Below are 22,968 nucleotides of genomic sequence, written 5' to 3'. Positions count from 1 at the left end.
TAAGAGGCGACTAACGGGATCGGGTGGTCAGGCTCGATGGATTGGTTGATGCATGTCATCGATCCTAATTGCATGGATCGATGCTCATGATGTCAGTCACTGGATTGTCTGGTCCAGACACGATTATTTACAGACCGCCGTCATATAGCTGGACTATTGTTGAGTGCGGCGTTAAACAACAAGCAAACAAACAAAAATTTTAAGCTGAGGTTACTGTGGCGATAGGAACCCGATCATCGAGATTATGTGGTTTAAGGTTATACACATGATCTTACCGACAAAACAGAAGTAAACGTAACCCAACAACAACAACAACACCACTACCACAACCGCCAACATCAATAATGCCATATATATTACGCAATATTTCCACACCACTCAAGGACATGCTCAAAGCGCTATCTTATTATTTACCCGTTCAGTGGATCAGTGCGCATTTTCATTCTCTGTGGGGGGGGCACGGGTGGCCCAGTCGCCTAAGGCGCCGCGATTCGCTGTGCAGAGTTGCGTCCCTTGGGCACGCCAGAAACCTATGATTGTGGGTTCGAATCCCGGTTCGCCCCGATTATGTTTCTAGGTTTGTCAGCACCGTACCCGTGCTCGTGGGCATCACTTCGGGCTTTCCTCCCACATTAAGCTGACACGCCTTGATATAGCTGGAAAACTGTTAAAGCGGCGTTAAAACCAACTCGCTCACTCACTCACTCACTCATTCTCTGTGCATTAATGACGGATTACAATACCTCCCTTTGTGTTTACATCCTTTATGGACACGGGTACGGTGCTGACAGAAAAACATCTAGCGCACCAAGGACCATTTCCACAAAGCGATCTTAGCGCTATGACTATCGTAAACCAGTGTTAAAGTATGGGAGTTACGATCACCTTAGCGCTAAGATGGCTTTGTGGAACGGGGCCCTGGGATCCAAATCGAGCGGAACATTTGAAGGAAAGTACACTGCCGGGCAAACTAAATTATACACTCATGTTTGGTTGTGGCTAAAAATGTAAAAAAAAAAGAAATGGTTATTCGATGGTGATGTGTTTTATACGGATGACATCGTTGTGTTTTGGATCTTGAAGTGTTGTGGTGACAGTTGTCATCCTAGTGACGTTTTGATAACGCTTAATGTGTTTGGCCAAATCCAGTGTTCAAGTGTATGCTTTGTTTTGTCCGGCAGCTAACTTCTCTAGCTCCTTGATGTGCCGCATCTCTATCGTCTCGCGACAATGAGTCAGGGCCCTGTTCCACAAAGCGATCTTAACGGTAAGATGATCGTAACTCCCATACTTTAACATAGGCTTTCGACAGTCGTAGCGCTAAGATCGCTTTGTGGAAAGGGTCCCTGACCATGAGAAAGGTGTGTGCCCAGTAGTACGACGAGGAGTCACACAGAGTTGCTATGGGGTCTAGTTGGCGCCATGTAGCATTGAATCTAGCGACATCAACATTCAACAATATGTTACGGTAGTCGTCAACACAGCTGTTACATCTGTTCGACACGTTCGCTGCACAATTCAGTCGTGGTGAATGATCATAAGCCTGCAACGTATTGATTTAACACTACTGATTGTCAACACACCTCGCCCGTAGGCATATAACTATGCTTCAATGAGCTTCTATCGTGATGGATACTCCGCCGTACATTATTTTGCATAAACTCAAAGACTGTCACGTAACTCCATATTTTTTAGTTCGGAACAGCTGGCAGCAAAAATATTGTAGGTGTGCCTTACCATAAAAGGATCACGTATGATCGTGTACAACTGTCTTGCTTACGGACTTGGACGCGACGTTAAACCCAATTTCACCTCACATCTTGCTTACGGACGTCATGTGATAATTCAATATGTTTTGTTGTCTTTGGATGTGGCTTCATCATACAATGTAGACTTGTTGTCTTGACTTGTTCAAAATGCTTTCCAAATATTCTCCCTTTGAAAGTCAGATTGGTAATAGACCAAGCACAACTTGAATGAATTACCGTCCTTATTAGTTACCAGAAATCATACTCGGCTATTGGTTTCTACACGCTAGGTTTCTACTTGGACTCATCGGCTCCATAAGTAGACAGTTAGGTGAATGAATAGCTACGGTTGAAGGACCTAGGTATATCTATATATATCTGACCCAATTTGGTTTTGACGTATGGGGTTACATATATTAACTCAACTTCAATACGTTTTCTAGATGTCAGTCCCCACCCCTTCCAACGACAGTGAAATCAGTACATAAAGGTTCTTTTAGTCTGAAAGTGGTCACGTTTAGAGCTTTCTGCAAACACTTGGTGTCTTCGCTGATTTCAGTGCTAAATGCATATACTTGTCTCCGCTGTTTTTGCCCAATGCAATCTGTTTCGTCGAATAATCGAGACTGATTGTTCACCGCAATGTTAAGGCCATGATGCAGTAAAGACCATGTTAAGACTACATTACTGTCATGATTGTCTTCTTCTAATCACTTTTACACAAAACATATTCCATCATGTTATATTAATGAAGCCATATTATTAGCGCGGAAGGAACTGTACGGAAATCCATGCCCGAAATAAGCGGGCATCGTGTTACTTATGATAGACTATCCTTTTAGCTTCCTTTGAAGAGCGCCATCGATCGTCCAGGTTACACAGCATGCCCAGCATGTTAGCTACTAAGCTGGTAGGTATATCGGCGTATGCCCATTTGCGATTTTGTATACGTAGTGTGATCACAGTTATCCAGATGATGGATGGGACGAACATGGATTGTATGTATGGAGCATTGTGTACATCACACGGATCAGCATCGGCTGTTACAAACTCATTGTAAATGCGCAGCACTGATATTTGAGACATACCTGATTTCGGATAATACGAACTGGTCTGGACGTTCGAGAATTACTAGGGGTTACTAAAAACTAAGGGGGGAGGTGAAATAGGGTTTAACGTCGCGTTCAAAATTATTGTACTTTTATAGCGACGTGTGTGTGTGTGTGTGTGTGTGTGTGTGTGTGTGTGTGTGTGTGTGTGTGTGTGTGTGTGGGTGGGTGTGTGGGTGTGTGGGTGTGTGGCTGCTTATACTAGTCCGGACTAATTATAAATGCCGATTTTATAAATCCGCTATTTCCGAACAAATCCCGCAGAACCAAAGAAAACCATTACATCATGTGGGAAGCCACCAAAGTCCTGTCTACTAACATCAACTGGCGACAAAGGAAACTACAAGAAGCTTCTGACATCAGGAGCCACCAGCCAGCCATGAACTGTGACAGGGAACCAACTGCCTAGTGCTTGGGACTTATTGCTTTGTACTTTGTCGGGGCTAATTGACTAGCTGGCTTCTATTTTCCCCTTGCTATGTCCATTCTTTCATCACGTATCAGTGCTAATTACCCCCCTCCCCGCTTGCCCAGTGTCCATTACCAATTACTTAGCTATGATAACTTAAGTGTTGGCTTCCAGTGTCTATTGCTTATAACCTATCAGCGCCAGTCATCTGTTGGCTTCCTTTGTTAGCTTCTACCCTTTGTTATTTTCCACCTTTCGTTATCTTAAAATAAATATTAATTTTGTTGACCTTACATTGACATATATATGCTCTCTGCCTCATCATCCCCTGGTGAAGGAGTAAGCATATACTCAGAAACGCTGTCTTCCTTATAATTAAGACGTTGACATACATATAGTCTCTTCCTAACAAGTACCATCTTTAACGTTTTTGGTATGACGCGGCCAGAGATCGAACCCCGGACCTTCCGCTCTTTCTGGGCGGACGCTCTACCACAAGACCATGGCGGCGTTCTGAACTAATTGAACAGCCTCTGTATTCACCAGATATGACACTGACAGATTTCCGCCTCAGCTCAACCTTGAGGAAAGAACAGTCTAGTTAGCATTATGAAAATAATGATGACGTCCTTTCTGTGTCATTTAAACTCGAGAAAAGTCCTACTCTAGCGAGATCCAGACACTCCAGCATCGTTGGCAGACGTGTGGCGGTTATTTTTAAAAATAATTCGCAACCACTTCCATCAACGCAGTCCATCCTAGTTAGGCTCGGAATGTTTCAGTCACCACTTGGAGGTGTATGGTGAAACAGTTTTACAACCTGAAACAGTGCGTCCAGATACAATGTGAATGCTTATGGTCAAACAGTTTTTACTGTTTCACGACATTGCGTTCGGAAGCAGGGTGAATACTGGATACTGTTTAGTGAAATATATTGTGATGTCGGAAACATTTCGTTCAGTTTCAGTGCTTAGTTCTGTATGGTAAAACTGTCTTTAACATCACTTTCAATTACAATTCACTCCAAAAGTGATCACTAATTATACCCAGTTAGCTACATATAAGTTTTTGTTACTTGTAACCACTTTGTTAACAAAGTCATTACCATCTTTTATCCACAAAACAATCTAAATTGTAATTAATGAACATGAACGATGTTTTAAAAGAACATTTTCTTCCTCAGTGAAGAACTGTATGTTTGCATCCATAAATATGTAATATATCTAAAAAAAACACAAATATGATTAACATTACATGTATAGGAGATACCATTGCATGTGCATAATTTGTACATACATACTTTACACCTGCTAATAATATGTAAAGATATCCCTCGTAGTCTTCACCACTTACAATCACCGTTATATATTATAACTACGTTTATTTGTTGCCTGTAAACGCTTTTACATTGGTAATTGAGCAAGAAGGTGCCTGCATTGTATGCTAACGCTTGTAAATCAATACATTCAGAGAACTGACATCCTCTAATTAAGCGCAAATGGGTTTCGCCAAACATTGCACTTTTTCTGTCACTGGAATGGCTTCTTCCAACCGAAAAAGCCACAATGACAAAATAATAGAGTAGCTGTCATAATCACAGACTATACATCAGGTTAGAAATGGCAGCGTGTAATTGACAACATCCTTTCATGAGAATTATTGTGTAGTTTAGACCAGGCGCAAGAATGGATGAATGAGACTCGGATGTTTGGAACTTTTTGCAAAGTAAGTGGTTAATTATTCATAAAGTAACAAATGTATTCCCACATCCGTTTTGTTTAATAGAAACAGATGGCAGTGTGTTTCAGGTGGAGGAAAAGCGTTTATTCATCCGAACTTGATACAAAGACGAATGAAACTATATGATCATGCCATGTATTCATCACGGATGTTTGAAGTGAAGAGGGTAAAAAGTCATTCAATTTACATTTTACATGTTTGGTTGCATGTATTTTCAAGAAAAAAGTGTCATAATGAAGCAAAAATGTATAATTTAAACGTCGATTTCAGGTACGAAAATATAATATATTCCGTGTAATTATATACCTACAGTGACGTCTCCCTATTGTTAGGTCGCGTAGTGGAAAGGCCGCAAAATTGCGGCTAATATCCGTATACAGGGCAATCTGAGAGAATGCCCTCGACTTTCTGACTTCACTGGAGAGTTTTATATTACCCACTAATCATAAACATCTTTTCAATATGCATCTACTGCTGATTTTTTACTCAGCCATTTTAAAAGTCAAGATTATTTTACATGATATTTCCATGACATGAATCGCAGGTATTATGTAAAAGTTCATTCTATGTACATAGTAGAGCAGCAGAACACGGTTGCTGTTGGTGTGTGTGTGTGGGGGGGGGGGGGGGGGGGGGGGGTTCAGAAACTGTTTGTTGCTTGCCTTGCCTTGCCTTGCCTTGCAAATCCTGCTAAATTGATATTCATGAATGCATGATTTGAAGATTCGTGGATTTCATGATAATGGACGAATGGTCGGTCTAATTGGAATATCTAGTCTTCATTAGGCAGGTGTGCATGTTGTGTCCGTGTCGGGACTTGAACTTATAGCACTGGTCTCGTACATTAATGATAACTCGGAAATGGTATAATCAGTGGCCCCGTCCTCCCGGGACGTGAAACCGGCTTTCATGTGGGTCATAACATTTTGTTGAAATGCTAAAAAGGTATCCCAGCCGCTGCACTAACGTGATAATTATAGAGACAATTTTTAATTCATTGTTAAACTTGATTTTATGTTTAATATTACTGACTTATGCAGCGATCCAGCAATTTTGGAAAATGTCCGCGACTTGCGGAACATAATTCAATATATTTGTACAGACTGTTACCACCCACACACACCCACACACACACACACACACACACACACACACACACACACACACACACACACACACACACTCCGTAAAGATCCGGGTTAGAATTGGTCTTCAGCAACACATGCTTGTCGTAAGAGACGACTAATGGGATCAGATGGTCAGGCGCGTCGATGCATTGCATCGTATCCCAATCGCGCAGATAGATGCTCATGATGTCAATCACTGGGATATCGGGTCCATTTTATATCCATGTCCCCGTTCCACAAAGCGGTCTAAGCACTACAATGATATTTAGCCTATGTTGAAGTACTGGAGTTACGATCACCTCAGCGGTAAGATCGCTTTGTCGAACGGAGCACAGACCACTTTCATTTTGCTAGAATATTACCGATCGCGGCGTTAAACAATAAACGAACAAACTTTCCTTTTACTCATCTACGTGGGACCGCGAAACGTATGGTTCTGACAAACCAAGCATCAAATAAGGTGGAATTTGGGATTCAAACCCACTTTCAGCAGGTCCTTGGAGCTAAGGGACGCAACTTTGTACAGCAAGTTAGGGCATCTTAGACCACTAAATAATACGAGAGAAAGTAACATAAATCACGCAAAATGGGTCTCACTTTCATCGATATATGAAACAAGCCCATCCAAACATTATTCTGGTACGCCATTCATGAGGATCGATCCATCTGAGCACCTTACGTGGTAGGAGACAGGCAGATATTTGACATTCGTTCATGCAGCGACGATAATTGCTTGGTGTGGCACGTAAATTAGCTCCCGATCATGGTGGCGCTTAATTCAGGCTCATCAACGATTAACCATGGTTTATCAAGATCTTGTGTTCTGACAAATGACTACATTAAAAGTAAACATGGTGTATATTGTTTCACACAAAATGACCCACGGGTATAATTAGAAGTAATCCATCTACTTGTTCCCCGTATTATGCGATGGTTTTTAAGCTCCATAAATATAATTTATATTTACATGTAAACGAATATATAAAACGTCAAGGTCAGAGAACAATCAATCTCAATTATGTGTCGAGACAGATTCCATTGTCCGTGAACGTGAAAATTGTGGAGACAATTATACGAATGCATCACTGAAAATCTTTGATGGCAACACGAATCAGCGAGAAGATATTCTTAATATGCAACCGATTCTTTAGACAAAAACAACCTAACGTTTTTGGAATATATACTCAACAACAAAAGTTCCTGTGACACCAATATTTCAGTGTATTTTTCAAACAAGTAAATTTTGGTTTTTTTTATATTGTAGTACATGTATGGAATCAAGTCACAAAAACGCAACTGCTACAGAAAAGCATGCATTCCATGCAAAAAGTTGACTTTTATGCAAGCCCCATGCATTTCACTACCCAAGAATGGGTATAAAGACATGTGCGTTAACGGGATTCCATATACATTGTTTTGCATCGTGCTGACAACAACCACTCAGAAAAACAACAAAACTACGCAATTATTCAACATTACGAAATGCCACGTCTGTCCGAAAATGAGCGTCTGCGAGCCATTAGTATGCTTGAAACAGGATCGAGTCAAAGTGATGTTGCAAGACAATTTAACGTCCACAGAAACACCGTTTGGTGTTTATGGCAACGTAGGCAACAGACGAATGCGATCAGAGACCATCCTCGGAGTGGCAGGCCACGTGTAACCAATAATCGACAAGACAACTGGATTCGAACAACACACCTACGAAATCGATTACAGCCAGCAACAGTGACTGCAAGAAGCATCCCTGGCCTTCGACGAATATCTTCACAAACCGTACGTCGTCGCCTCAGATGTGCAGGGATTGTCGCCAGAAGACTCGCCAGACGTCCCATTTTGACAGGAAACCACCGTCAAGCACGTCTACAGTGGAGCAGACAGCGTCTACGCTGGACGGCCTACAGTGGGGACAAGTTCTATTCACTGACGAGTCTCGTTTTCACCTCAACCACAGCGATGGACGGATTCGAGTGTACCGACGTTACGTTACGTCAATCATTGTGTCATGGAAGAAGATCGGTTCGGGGGCGGCAGCGTTATTGTATAGGATGGGATTACAGCAAGACAGAGGACCCGTTTGATAGTGGTAGAGGGAAATCTCAATGGACAGCGATACCGCGACGAGAATATCGGCCCTGTTGTTCTACCGTTTTGGCGTCGTCATGGCCCAGGCATTACCTTTCAACATGACAACGCCCGGCCTCATATTGCTCGACTTGTTCAGTAACCTCTTCAACAAAACAACGTGAATGTCATCCCATGGCCGGCTCGCTCCCCAGATCTCTCACCAATCGAGCACATTTGGGATGAGATGGATCGGCGCCTTCGACGTCACCACGTGTTCCACAGACACTCCGGGAACTTCGAACATGCTCCAGCAGTTAAGGACAGATATCCCACAGGACTTTGTGCGACGCCTGGTCCAATCCATGAGACGAAGATGTGTTGCTTGCATCGCAACCAGAGGTGGACACACTATTGATTTGTGAATTGACATTTTGGCATGTTCATGATTTTTATGAAATTTTCTGTAGTCAGGATGGCAAATTAAACCATTTGAACACTTACAGGAGTCTTTTATCTGTTGCAAACCGAAATTGATTCCGATTTGGTAAAAAAAAATAACTTTGCATTAAATCTTATTCAATGTCACAGGAACTTTTGTTGTTCAGTATATGTACATGTATGTTATCGTAATTGTGTGGTCCAAGACAAACATTCGCATTGTTTACACAGTGTGAGAAAGTAATAGCCAGTAAAATATTTAGTTAAAAGAAGAATAAAACTGGAATCTTGAATTTTCGACAAAGCAAAATTTATATATCCATACCAATTTTAATTTGACAGGATTGTGTCATAAAAACGCTGCTATAACCTAACATGCACTGACAGCGGCTTCAAGGGTATGGGATATGATTAAAAATATTACCACATTTTCTCTGAGATTATGTTTTACTTGAAGTGATGTAATCGGGAAAACAGCATCATCACTGCCCCCCGCCGTGGGCACATAAGACGTTTGTTTGATCATATGGTAGTGAATATACATGGCAAAAGGGAGGGTAAGTCAGGAAAGAGGAATTACGGCATCAATTCTTTCACTCAGTCTTGATAAGTATCTCTCAGATGAGCATGCAAAGTGTCAGTCATGTAACTTCAATAGCCCATACTTGCCGTAAAAGGCGACTATGCTTGTCGTAAAAGTCGACTAACGGGATCGGGTGGTCAGGCTCGCTGACTTGGTTGATACATGTCATCGATCCCAATTGCGTGGATCGATGCTCATGATATTGATCACTGGATTGTCTGGTCCAGACTCGAATATTTACAGACCGCCGTCATATAGCTGGAATATTGCTGAGTGCGGCGTTAAACAACAAACCAACCAACAACCAACCAACTTCGATAGTTTCTGGGAAGACTTGTTGAAAAGTTGAAATGCATGAAGCAAAGGTCATAAATCTGTACAAATGGATTAAAGACTCCAATCTTCGAACTCATTTAAGATCGTGAACAGTTACACCAATGTGTAGACATCTTTTAGTCGGTCAAAAGGTTCCAGTAACTTTCCGATCACGACACAAACACTGATATTGTTTTTAACCAATTAAAAATAAATTAATGGTCTTAGAGGACATATGACAAAGACAGGCCAGGCCCGAACACTGTAAAATGATACCGTCAACATTAGGAGAGGAGAGCGCGGTTTGCAGTCGATCGAGTCGAATCCCGATCGCTCTAAGTTCTCCCCAATTTAGTGACGAGCCTGACCGGTGTGATCCTGTCCTGTATTGATAGATGGACTAAGAGTAAGTAAAACTAATGTGAGTATAAAGCTAGTGTTGCGTATCTTTATTTTGCGAGTATAAATGCTGATGGAGAGAATTCGGAGTAGGCATCGTTAGACCAATCAGTCCTTAACTGAGCTGAGCCGATGCGGACAAGGCGAGTTGCACAGTCATGGCTTAACTGACCATGATGACCAGGAACGACAGTACTTTCAGTAACTGTAGTAGGGTCCCACTTGACATCCGAAAGCAGTGACGACACCAGTGTACTATCCATCTTGTACTATAGTGCGTGTAATATTTGTAACGAATGACATAGCATCATTCACCACCTTTTGCACGATGACTAATATTTTTAAGATAAGAGTAGTGCTACAGGTACACTGAAAACCTCCACTATGTTCACGAGTAAGTGAGTGCGTGAGTGGGTGAGTCTGAATGAACAGTATATTTATCTCATTTTTTCCTTATAAAATTATACGTGGTGTTAGCCAAGATATAGAGCGAGACTGGATTGGTCCATTTTTGAATAGGTGTCGATAATAGCCCTTTTCACAAAGTATGGTCCAAAACATATATGACTGGCATTGCGAGTCTGGGCACCCCAAGAGGATGATTGTAGGTATACGGCACATCACTATTAAGACGTCATGGCCCTGTCGCACTACAACGTATAGCAGTAACGTATGGCAACGTATGAGAATTTTTGCCAGAACGCCGGCAACGCTGAAACACGCTATGAATAAGTAAGGTGTTAATTGTATACGTTTAAAGCACGGTGGTTTTCGTTGTATTACGCCGAGGCTTAAAAACATGTTTGTGCATACACAAAATTTTCGGCGTATGGGAACGTATGGATTATACGTTAGGCATACGTTAGAGGTACGCTCTACATACGTTTACATACGCCAGATATACGTTACCCATACGCTGATATACGTCGACATAAGTTGGCTGAAGGTGAACTGTACACCTAACGTATTGATAACCTATGCGTAACTTACTTCTAACATATGTCTAACGTATACATCTAAAGTATATGGCGTATTAGACGTATGTCTGACGACAAAATAACTTCTTAAACGTGTTTCTAACGTTTAGCTTGCGTATTTGTACCAGCGTTTTTGGTGTTACTGTATATCTTAGGTCCTGGTCAGTACCTCGTCATCACTAATTGAGACGTTGATGGATACCTCATAAAAGATGGTGAGGGATCACGAGAGGCTGCACCAAGAAGAAATAGCCTTCTCCAACATCAGCATGACATCCTCCAATTTACACTTTACCAGATCTTGCTCGGCCCTTGGCAGGTTTCTTCTTGGGAGGCATGATGTTGACAGAGCGAGGACTACTGCTTGAATGAAGTAATTTGATGAATGGGTGTACACTACGAGTTATACTACGGCGGGGCCCGTTTTAGACACCTTTCCCCTACGCTGGGCGCGCTGGCCATACGTTAATCATACGCTGGGCATACGCTGGCCATACGTTGAACACGCCAGACACACCTGGCAATACGCTTTTATACGCTGTCATAAGTTCTGTTTAAGTCAGTGATACGCTACTAATAAGACATGCGTTACAGATACGGTGAGTGTGGCGTTAAACAACAAACAAACAAACATATACGGTGAACTCGTTATGTATACGTCATGGATACGCTAAATCATGTTTTTTCAATGAAAGATCGACGTATGACAGCGTACTAACTGTCTTTTATACGCTAGGTGCAAGCTACACTCTAAAACGTTGCAGTGTGACAGGGCATCACCGCGCTCTTTGTGCCGCAAACCATATGGAATAGCACTCGGATATTGAACAGAGACAGATTTCATGATCAAGATCCTTGTACACGTTGTCCCTAAGAACATGAAATACACTCCCTCATTCTGTTCTCCATAGCATATATTGCAAGACATACTTTGAATATTGTAAAAACCGCAACTTTGCATTTTGTAGCCAATAATAATTGTACACATCATTTTTTTCACAATCATTACGACACTGATTTAAAAAGAAGGATTTGGTTTTGTTTGGTTTGTGTGCACAACCATCGTCGCGGGAGTGCTTTTGTGCGGTGCCTGGCGATAAATAGTAACTTATTTTGTGCAAATTGTGTGAATGGTGGGTGCATGCCCTTGCCGTGGGCAAATGGTGGCAACGATGGTTTTCGGTGATCCATTCGTTGGGTTGTCACAGCTGATGGTAGGAACTGGATGTCCCCTTGCGTTTCTGTTTTGTTGGTGAAGTGAAATTGGGTTTAACGTTTCGTCGAAGAATATTGCACTTATACAGCGACGTGCAGCACGCGCGCGTGTGTGTGTGGCTGCTCGTACTAGCCCGGACTGATGTCGATTATGTAGTGCTAGCCAACTGAGATACCATGCCGCATTTTGACACGAATACACAGTACACTGACTCTGAACCGACCAGTCCTTGTTAGCTCCTTAATGCCGAGTGCCAGACAGGGTAACAACAAGTACCATCTTAAGCGTCTTTTTGGTATTACACGGCCGGGGATCAAACCACGGACCTTCCACTCTCCGGGCGGACGCTCTACCACTTGACCTTTTGTTTTGTACTTTCAATAAGTAACAAGATAATTTTGATCCAGAGGATCCAGAGGATCAACGCGGCGCAAAGAATTTTGTAGCATTCCTTCATATTGATGCAAGTACTTTTCTGTCATAAAGCGCACATGCGTAACGCAGAAGATAAAACAAATTGAAATTTGCATGTGGTACCTTAAGAATCAAGAATGAGATTTTGGCACATTCCAGTTTAAATATCTATGTGATATAAAAGTAGAGTGAGTGAGTATGGTTTTACGCCGCCTTTAGCAATATTCCAGCAACATCACGGCGGGGGACACCAGAAATGGGTTTTACACATTGTACCCATGTCGGGAATTGAATCCGGGTCTTCGGCGTGACGAGCGAACGCTTTAACCACTAGGCTACCCGACCGCCCCTATAAAAGTAGAAAACTAACATTCACATAATGGCTTCCTGAAACATTTGTTATTGTTTTCAAGGAACATTGGATATTAAGTTGACAAAATCATAATGGAATATACATGGGACTTTTGACATGATACATCTACAGTGATATAGTTATTTAATTTAATATTTTTTCATAATTTATCTTTTCAACGTAATAGCTACAATGTTGTAATATTATTTTATAATGAAGTAGATCTGAAGAGACATGCAGAAAATTGAAACCTAACACGTGCGTTTGTTATTTTTAACCATTAATTATACATCTCTTTGAGAGTTATCTCCCTTATTGTAATATGTTTACTCCTGTAGCCTGACACATCAATTATTCACACTTTCCAAAAGTGCTAATATCTCGCTACACGGAAACTGGGTCAACGTTTCCTGCACAGCGATATGCTATAGGCCTGTTCCCAAATCTCACGACAGACAGATCCCCTTCACGGAAATGGATCAACGTTTAACAGCAGCGAAATGTTGTATGGGGAAATAGGTCGGATATAGCTAGACTGGTACCCTGCCCTGCACCTCTTAGCTGCTGCCGGCGAGGAGCACAATCGCTCTAGGGCAGGTAAACCAGTCAAGGACAGGACGTGGCTCCCTGTAATGATATTTACCGAATAACATAAACATGTTTAGTGTGAAAATTTAAGTTAGGAGTGTTTTAACAAAATATGTTTCATAATTATTTTTATGTATTTCGAATGTACGCATGTCATTAAACACATGTGAGACAAAGATGAAGTTTCTTTTAAAAGTTTGGTTACATCTTTCCAACGATTACTCATCCTTAAGGCCCGTGCCCCTGGTAATTTCTCAAACCCATAACTCATAAGGCACGACGCCGTGCAATAACTTCTGTGGCGCTGCGGCCGTCATATGATCACGATCGGAGGTGAATTTGAAACCAAGAGTCGATTGTGCGTAAATGACTGAAAAGCCCCATCAGCAACATAACTCAAAACACCACTTAATCAAACGTGCGAGCCACGGGGTCCGTAGTCTTGATACATTGCCTTATAAAACCGTTTCCACATCAGTAGAAATATTAGGGAATTATGACGACATTATTAGCACCTGTCTCACCTGTCAAAATTTTCAATTGAGTTAACTTTGAATTTTTAGTAAACGCCGCAACATTCCATCTATTTGGCGTCAGCCTGTAAATAATCAAGTTTAGACCAGACAATCTAGTGATTAATGTTGTGAACACCGTTCCACGCCTTCGGAGGACCATGACACAGAATCAACCAAGTCACCGAGTCCAACTTTCCGATCCATTAAGTGGGCTCATACAACCAGCATGATGGCGCTGATGCACAATTCTGACCCAGGATCCCCATGGTGTTTCAGTGGTTTTTTCTGTCGGATTCATGTTTGTAGGAAAACACTTTTTTTTTATTTTTCAGGTTTTTGTTCCATGATATAATACCGTGCATAATTACTAAGTTAAATGGTTGGCATCGGAAATAATAACAGTCACAAAAGCCAGGAGAGGAGTGTAGAGAATAGCCAATAGAAGCTACCAGGTTCCGTGAAGGAAGACAGTGATGAGGATTCCAAGGAACATCTCTTAATTGAATACAGGATGTGCACGTATCTTCCTTCCCATCCACGTGGAAACACAATTGAAAAAAAGAATCAGATTGTGAAAAAATAACATGCAAAAACAACCATAAAAGCGCTTGTATCACACTGCGAGTCGACTAGCAAATACAGCACTGTTGAGTACAAAAAAAGTGTAAAATGTGAGGAATATCGAATTTCATATTTTTTTCACCTCTGTTTTACCTTTAACGCCCATTGTAATCTATTTCGGCGGATAATCGGGCTTGATTGTTCTCTAGCGTTGACGTCATTAAAATGATTTTTAGTATTATTTATCCTTTAATCTTCAGGCGACGATGCTTTTCGTAAGAGGCGACTAACGGGATTGGGCGGTCAGGCTCGTTGACTTGGATGATGTATGTCATCGCATCCCAATTGCATGGATCGATGCTGCTGATGTCAATCACTGGAGGGGCGGTCGGGTAGCCTAGTGGTAAAAGCGTTCGCTCGTCACGCCGAAGACCCGGGTTCGATTCCCGACATGGGTACAATGTGTGAAGCCCATTTCTGGTGTCCCCCGCCGTGATATTGCTGGAATATTGCTAAAAGCGGCGTAAAACCATACTCACTCACTCACTCAATCACTGCATTGTCTAGTCCATACTCGATTATTTACAGACCGCCGTCATATAGCTGGAATATTGCTGCGTGCTGCGTGAAACAACAAACAAACAGACTATAATATGCAACAGTAAAAGTAACTTCATTTCACAATTTATCAACAGGAGGCCCTGCTTCTAGAGTCAACTGTCCATAATTCGATCGCAATGCATCGATGAAGTTAGGATAGTCGGAGTTAGCAGTGATACTGCGCGGGGTGAGTTTGGTTTAACGCCGTTTTAAGGAGTATTCCAGTTCTATCACGGCGTGTCAGCTTAATGTTGGAGGAATTCCCGAAGTGGTGCAGGCCAACCACAACTGTGGCGAAACCTACGTGCACGTGTTTGGTGTTGGTAAACCTGGAAACTTCATCAGGGTGGACCCACGATCATAGGCTACTAGTACACATAAGGGACGCAACTCTACATTGCGGACCCATTGCAGACGCGTGCCCCATCGTGTAAATGAAAACATTATAAATTTGACCATTCACCATTTTCAATAAACACATAATTTGCAGAATTAACTATGGTTCATATTCAGAGGTATTTCCCTTATCTACCATGCTCATTTACCGTCAATTTACTGTATTATGGAAATGAAAATCTTTCAGGCTTCGACATCCTGTCGGATATATCCTGGAATAGAGTTGCAACGCAACACAACGCCCAGTCACTGTTGACAATATGGGTACGTGTGCAATATGTTCCTATATATTAATCATTTAGTGAAAGTAATGGCACGGTCACTAAGTATTGTGGCCAGTCAATATACTCATGTAAGTCCGTTGCTGTATATTCTTGGCGTTAATTGCTTGTTTCCCGAAACGGCTTGACTCCTTCACACTGGTGACAGGGTGAGGTGAAATGGGGTTTAACGTCCTTTCAAGATTATTGCACTTATATAGCGATGTGCAGACACGTGTGTGTGTGTGTGTGTTGCCGATTGTACTAGTCCGGACTGAGCTACCATTCCACGGTCTAACATTGATACCCCACTCAGAATGATCCCGAGTCTACCAGTCCTTCTTTCGTCCCTTTAATGCCGAACGCCAGGCACGGTAACAACAAGTTCCACCTTTCAACGTCTTTTGGTAACACGACCATGGGTTCAAACATGAAGGATTATTACATGTGACCAAGTTATCTTTGGTTTCATAATAGATGTCAACGTCAATAACCATATTGTAACGAATAGTTATCTCCCGGCCGTATAGGGTGACCCGTCCTTCGCTAGATTGCTCAGCCGTACTGATTTTTGTTCTTGTTGGTGTTGTTGCTTTAAGTGTTTAAGAGGTCGCCTTCTGTCTTGGCCATTTCGGCTGACCTGCCCGTCATTGGGCATCAGGTGTAATGTAGGGTATATACATCTATTTGAGTTTTAGTATTGATAAAATTTCTGTTTTTGTATTGATAAGATGTCTATTTTTGTGATGATATGATCTGATTAATTATTTTTAGAAAATGATGGAATTTCTTTAGCTGCTCTGTTTATATATGTTCGATAGCTGACCATCTTTCAGAAATAGAGTTAATTTGGCCTTCGTTATTATATCTCTTGGCTTCAGGGGATCTACGACAGATAGCGGATCTAACTGCAATTCTCGTTTTAAATGAACCAGGGCTTGGGTCCTTTCTTGACATTCCAGTAACAAGTGAGCAATGGATTCAGGTTGATTGCAAGATAGGCATACCTTGTCATATTGAATTTTTAGTCGAGTCTGAGGCGTGAGATGGCTACTTCAACTTTCTTTTCATTTGTGTATGATTGTGGCTTTTTCGGATTTTGGGTTGAATTTTGTATAGCCATCTGCCGATCTCATTTGCTTCCCATCGGACTTGCCTGTTTGGGGGCTTTGATTTTTTCCCCACTTGTTGGCTGAAGGGAATAGGCTGTATCTCCGATTTGTCGAGCCGCGGCTTCGCATTTCCAAGAATGTCAATGTGAGACGGGATGCAACATAGCTCCACCTGTTCCCCTCGATCCCATAGTTTTGTATATAGTTTGAGTTTCTGTCGCTGATGGCTTGTAGGGCACTTAGGGAGTCTGGCAGGATGGCTGCTTTGGCTTCCGACAGTTCCATGTTTGAGTGCATTATGAATTGCCTCCAATTCAGCAGTGGACACTGACTGACCGTCAGGCAGGCGGACCGAATGTGCTAGGGGTTTGGAGCTATGGATATGGATCCGTAAACATCAGTGTTGTTGATAGGATTTGGGATCACTCCTAGATATTTTTGCGTATTTCTCGAATTTGATCAGTGTGCCTTTTATAGTGCGACAGGGTATCATAGCGCAGAACTCCTGCAGTTTTTTTTCTCTTGAAAGGGTAAACCCCTATTTATTGCACCATTGATCTACTCTGTCCAGGGCTGACTTGGAGGTATTTTTCAGATTAGTGATATATTTCTCTGCTTTACCCATATTGCTCCGTCGTTACCGAATTTAAACGTTTGGGCAGGAGCTTTGACATGTTTTAAGGGATCAATGGTCATGATGTTATACAGGGTTGGGCTTAAAATGCTGCCTTGTGGCGTGCTATTGTCTGGTGGCAAAGGATCAGCTTGATTGTTCCCTTTTGTAACTGATAGCAACCTTTCTTGAAGGAAGCGGTCTATGAAAATTGCCATGTTCCCTTCGGCAAGGCAGTGTCTGGTTTTATTTCATTTCTAGTCTTAGTATATGATCTAGAGATGAGTGTCTCTTCCTGAAGCCGCTGTGATCATGTTTGATGTGGTTGCCAGTTTCAAAGTGATTCGTGAGTTTTTTTTATCCCTTTCCCAATATGAACCACTGATAATACGGTTGTGACCAGAAATGGAAACCACTTGCAAATAAGTGGGACTCCCAAATGTACATCACAGCTGTTTTGACCTTTAGGACAACTTTTTTCTATTTCTTTCTAGATAATCTACAATTGACAATTTATAACTGAATAACGATAGCCGCCTATACTCGTAATTGTGAAACGGTCTTAGAAAGGTTTCAAAAAAGATAAACCAACTGATAGATATAGGAATTATTAACACCAGACAATAATCACCAGGCTAAGGCATTAAGGCTAAAGCATTAATATTAGTTATAACATGCGAATATACACGAGCTAGCAGCACTGTAAGTAACTAGTCAGACGTGAAGAGAGACAATGATTAAATAAGCAATCTGTGAAGTCATTATTGTTGACGTATGTATGTATAAGAATTGATATGTATATGAATTTACGTTTATGAAGTTATAGGATCGATAAAAACGAAAAATTAATCCAAGAGTATCTGAAATAACTGACTTAGTGAGTGAGTTGGTTTTAACGCCGCTTTGGACATTACGTCAGACATCAAGTGTTATCAGCTTAATATGAGAGGAAGTCTCACAGCGACGCACGTCTTAGACAACTTTGGTAAAACTCACCGGCACAGGCATAAAGCCTTGGACAGTCATCTACTAAACGATAGGCACGGGTGGCCCAGTCGTCTAAGGCGGGCACGTCCGTTGAGCACGCCTAATTATGAGCTCGAATCCCGGTTCATCCCGATTCTATTTCTAGATTTGTCAACACCACATTTAGCCGATCTCACGGGTTTCACGAAAGTGGTAAACATCTGAGACCTGCATCACGTCGGGCTTTCCTCCCATATTAAGCTACACCGTGATATAACTTGAATTGAATATTGTTAAAAGCGGCCTTTACCTCAAATCACTCACTCAAAATATACTTGCATACTCACTCTCTACTCCGCAAACCCACAATCATGGAGCCTCAGATGGCGACTGTGCCACTCTGGCCCATGTCATGACTTGAAACAAACCAATATGAATGTTTCTGATGCAAACCTAGTTTTAATGGTCTCCTTTTAGTTGCTTGTTTGTTTGTTTGTTTGTTTGTTGTTTAACGCCGCACTCAGCAATATTCCAGCTATATTACGGCTATAATCGAGTCTGGGCCAGACAATCCAGTGATTGACATCATGAGCATCGATCCACGCATTTGTGATACGATGACATGCATCATCCAAGACAGCGAGCCTGACCATCCGATCTCGTTAGTCGCCTCTTACGACAAGCATTGGTTTCCTAAGACATATTCTATCCCGGATCTTTACGGGTCGGTCTACTTTTAATAGTCAACTTTCCCTTCATGTTGAGCAATATTAAAGAAGGTCCAGTCTTTGGTGTGTTATATTTCACAACTTTTGAGATACAATCGAGCTTGCTCTTTCTACCAAGATTTCAAACAGCGCCATTCGAATCTTGGTCAAAAGTTGTTTTATCAAGGTTAGAACATTCACGGCCCCAGGAAAGCTTTCAAAAAGGGCTATGTTCGACATGTTAAAGACATTCAAAATTTGACGCTTCAGTGACAAAAATGATGCTATTCCTATTTTGACTTGTAACATATATTCCCTTGTATTTTCTTCAGGTGAACAATTGACTTGCTTTTGCATGTGTTTGTGACGGGTGCCACCGGTGGGGCAGGTTACGCTCACCTTTTCGCTAACACCTGGTACATTAACTATTTGATAGTGATCCATGGTCACATGCTCATGATATAGTCGGAACCGTACAATCGACTCAGCTTTTAGCAGAGATTTCTATTGAATATGGAAAGGGTTTTGTCACTTTCATTAACGAACGTCTTCGTACATATGATATAATATCACTACGTGCAACCGTAAACATTAACACAATGTATCCCCAACCATTCCAATTCCAAATTGTCTGGAGACAGGATTATGTGATGTATGTCTTTACGGTTACACAAATGTCTAACTCACCCAGACCAAGAGGCTCGCTAAGCCCAGGTATGATCCATGGGCCAACGGAATAAAGCTTGCACTGGAGAATACGAATTGCGATACATTTAATTCAGTAAGGGTATTCAGTTTGTGATCGTTATCGATCCTACTGAAGTACTAGCTACATGGGGTGGGTGGGTGGTGTCTGTCTGTTTTAGTGATTTGATCCTAAAGGGGAGTGATTTTATCCTGAAGGAAGTGATTTGATCCAAGGATAATTTCACTCTTGCGTGTGTCAGTCCTAGGATCAGATTACTCTTGCGTGTGTCAGTCCTAGGATCAGGTCACTCTTGCGTGTGTCAGTCCTAGGATCAGGTCACTCTAGAGTGTGTCAGTCCTAGGATCAGGTCTCTCATGATCAAGAGTGTGTCACTCAAGAGTGATTCTATCCTAGGATCAGGTCACTCAGGAGTGTGTCACTCCTAGGATCAGGTCACTCAAGAGTGTGTCAGCCCTAGGATCAGGTCAATCAAGAATGATTCTATCCTAGGACAGAATCCGTCTTGTGAGTGAGTGAGTATGCCTTTACGCCTCTTTTAGCAATATTTCAGCAATATCACGGCGGGGGACACCAGAAATTGGTTTCACACTCATTGTACCCATGTCGGGAATCGAACCCGGGTCTTCGGCGTGACGAGCGAACCTCCAAGGCTACCCGACGCCCCAGAATCAGTCCAGAGTGAACTTTAAGGGGAGTGATTTAATCCTGCCACACAGGGTTTATAGTGCTAGCCCACGTACTTTAGCATGGACAGACGCTCTATCCACCTGACCACGGAGGCAGTCGCTCATTGTCCTGACACAGATACTTGACACAATACGTGAAGTTTATGGGAAAAGAAAACGCACATCCATTTACCAATGCAAAAATATTCGTTTTTGCCTCCAGTCTGCACTGCGCCTTTTGCAGTGTAACTTCTTATTCCAAAACAAGGATCTCTGTAGAATGAATCCACCGGCGTCACGTCTTAAAGTTGTATTAATTTATACCTACATTAAACTAACCGACATTTCTTTTTGGGCAAGAAAAAAACACATTTTCTTTATCATGTAACTCAACAAGGAGCTATAGTAAATTATCACCATAAACGATGACTACTTTCACTGAGATATACATATGTAACGAATTATGACAAACATTACTTTCTCAGTACCATTCGACAAAGAAATCGCATAAACAAATTCCAAGACCAGTCAGTAATAACATACGGTAAGCAGTAAGGAGACAGCTTATTAAGACATTCCCTTCTTTAGATTAAGTTAATCCTAAATATTCCCCCTTCAACGATAATCAAAATTTATTAACTCCGTGCATTTCTCCGTTAGAGATAATCGATAATGCAATTCTGAGAGACCATTGGTTTTCTTCTCTTAACCAAGGATTTGTGTCGGGATTGGAACCCCTTTCACTACCGCAGACTGTATGTTGGCCGGTAAAACACCTCCTGGAACACTAACAAAAGAGTAAATCTTATCTTTATATCTCCAACCAACCGTAATTAATGGAAACGATACAGTTGGTCGTTTACCGTTTCATCTCCTGGCTTGGAGAGGAATCAAATGCAGTTGATATGTAGGTGATTCTATGACATCTGCAGGGTGAATTCTCCTCGTGTTCACAGTTAGGACTTCCTACTCTCCAGTAGGCATCGCGAGCTTGGTCGATAGTTGCAGCTGTTTCGACACGTTTCGTTCAATACGAGAGTGGAAACTTTACCACACGTAGCTCTTAAGTATCTTCCCTACATTCGCGTAATTACTCTTCAGAGAAAGCATTGCTTAAATAGACACTTCAGCTTCCTAACACATGTGCAGGAACATAAGCAAGAAATCCTGTTCCTGAACACGACTCTGGCAGTGATTTCAATTGCTTTGTCAGAGACTGCAATGGGTCAAGACTGTCAGCGTGCGTTAAGTTGGATGCTACAACTTCGACAGCACAGACATTCATGTTCACAGTGTAAAGAGCACTTGGGGCAGGTGTTTGTTAAATGTACGAGCATGTTCGTGAGGTTATGAGAGTGCTAGAAATTAAAAGCATTCGGTTCGTCCACGGCTAGTCAAAGGACAAGTTCCGTGTAGCAAGGCCTCTTGTCCTGTTGGTCAGCTTAGACTTGCGCAGTATGTCACATTCTTCCGTTCAATGGTTTGACTTGACACCGTACGTTTTTCTAAAAACATGTCCACTTTTCATTTGCCACAAAAAATCACAAAACCACAATACAAGGGCCGGTGGGGTAGCCTAGTAGTTAAAGCGTTTGCTCGTCACGCTGAGGACCCGCGTTCGATTCCCCATATTGGTTAATGTGTGAAGCCCATTTATGGTGTCCCCGTGACTTTGCTGGAATATTTCAAAAAGCGGCGTAAAACCATACTCACGCACTCACCACTTCACAAGCTCCTACTAAACAAGCAAATAAAACTAATGGCTGGATCACTTTCACCCAGGCTGTTGATCGATGACATGTATCAACCAAGTCAGCGAGCCTGACCACCCGATCCCGTTAGTCGCCTTTTACGACAAGCATAGTCACCTTTTACGGCAATCATGGGTTGCTGAAGACTTGGTTGATGCATGTCATCGATCCCAATTGCGTGGATCGATGCTCATGAAGTCAGTCACTGGATTGTCTGGTCCAGACTATTAAAGACCACCGTCATATATCTGGAATATTGCGGCGTTAAACACTTACCAACCAACCAGAACTTACGTTAAAGAGTGCCTGTTGCTTTATGACGAATTACCACTTCCACGGCTTTGTAGCAAAGTGTCGATAAAGATGGGTTTCTGGTGATGTTAATGCAACATGCCTTCATCAAGGGTTAACTCTCATGTTCATTGTATAAATAGAAGCTAACCGCAGTGTATATTATGTAAATATAAGACATCAAAGCTAGAGAATAAACATTGTCGATTATCCACCGAATCAGATTCCACTGAGCGTAAAATGCTAAATAGCGATGAAAATTGAATCACTTAAAATCAGTGATGACCCCAGGTGTCCGAGAAAGGCGTACGCACGTCCTGCCCTTCTGGTCACAGTGAGT

At 41.9% G+C, this 22,968-nt stretch overlaps 1 protein-coding gene across 1 annotated transcript in view; it reads right to left on the bottom strand.

Annotated features, from left to right (window-relative positions):
* The window catches only part of LOC124133730 (cholecystokinin receptor type A-like), a 97,011-nt gene that overhangs the window by 35,747 nt on the left and 38,296 nt on the right, over nucleotides 1-22,968 (bottom strand). The gene's annotated exons all lie outside the window — the stretch shown is intronic.

This window comes from Haliotis rufescens, unplaced genomic scaffold (genome assembly GCF_023055435.1).
Source record: "Haliotis rufescens isolate VD_foot unplaced genomic scaffold, xgHalRufe1.0.p SCAF_7, whole genome shotgun sequence".
Classification (NCBI taxonomy): Eukaryota; Metazoa; Mollusca; class Gastropoda; order Lepetellida; family Haliotidae; genus Haliotis; species Haliotis rufescens.
The sequence above is the reverse complement of the archived record's forward strand: the minus strand, read 5'-3'. Positions and strand labels throughout refer to the sequence as shown.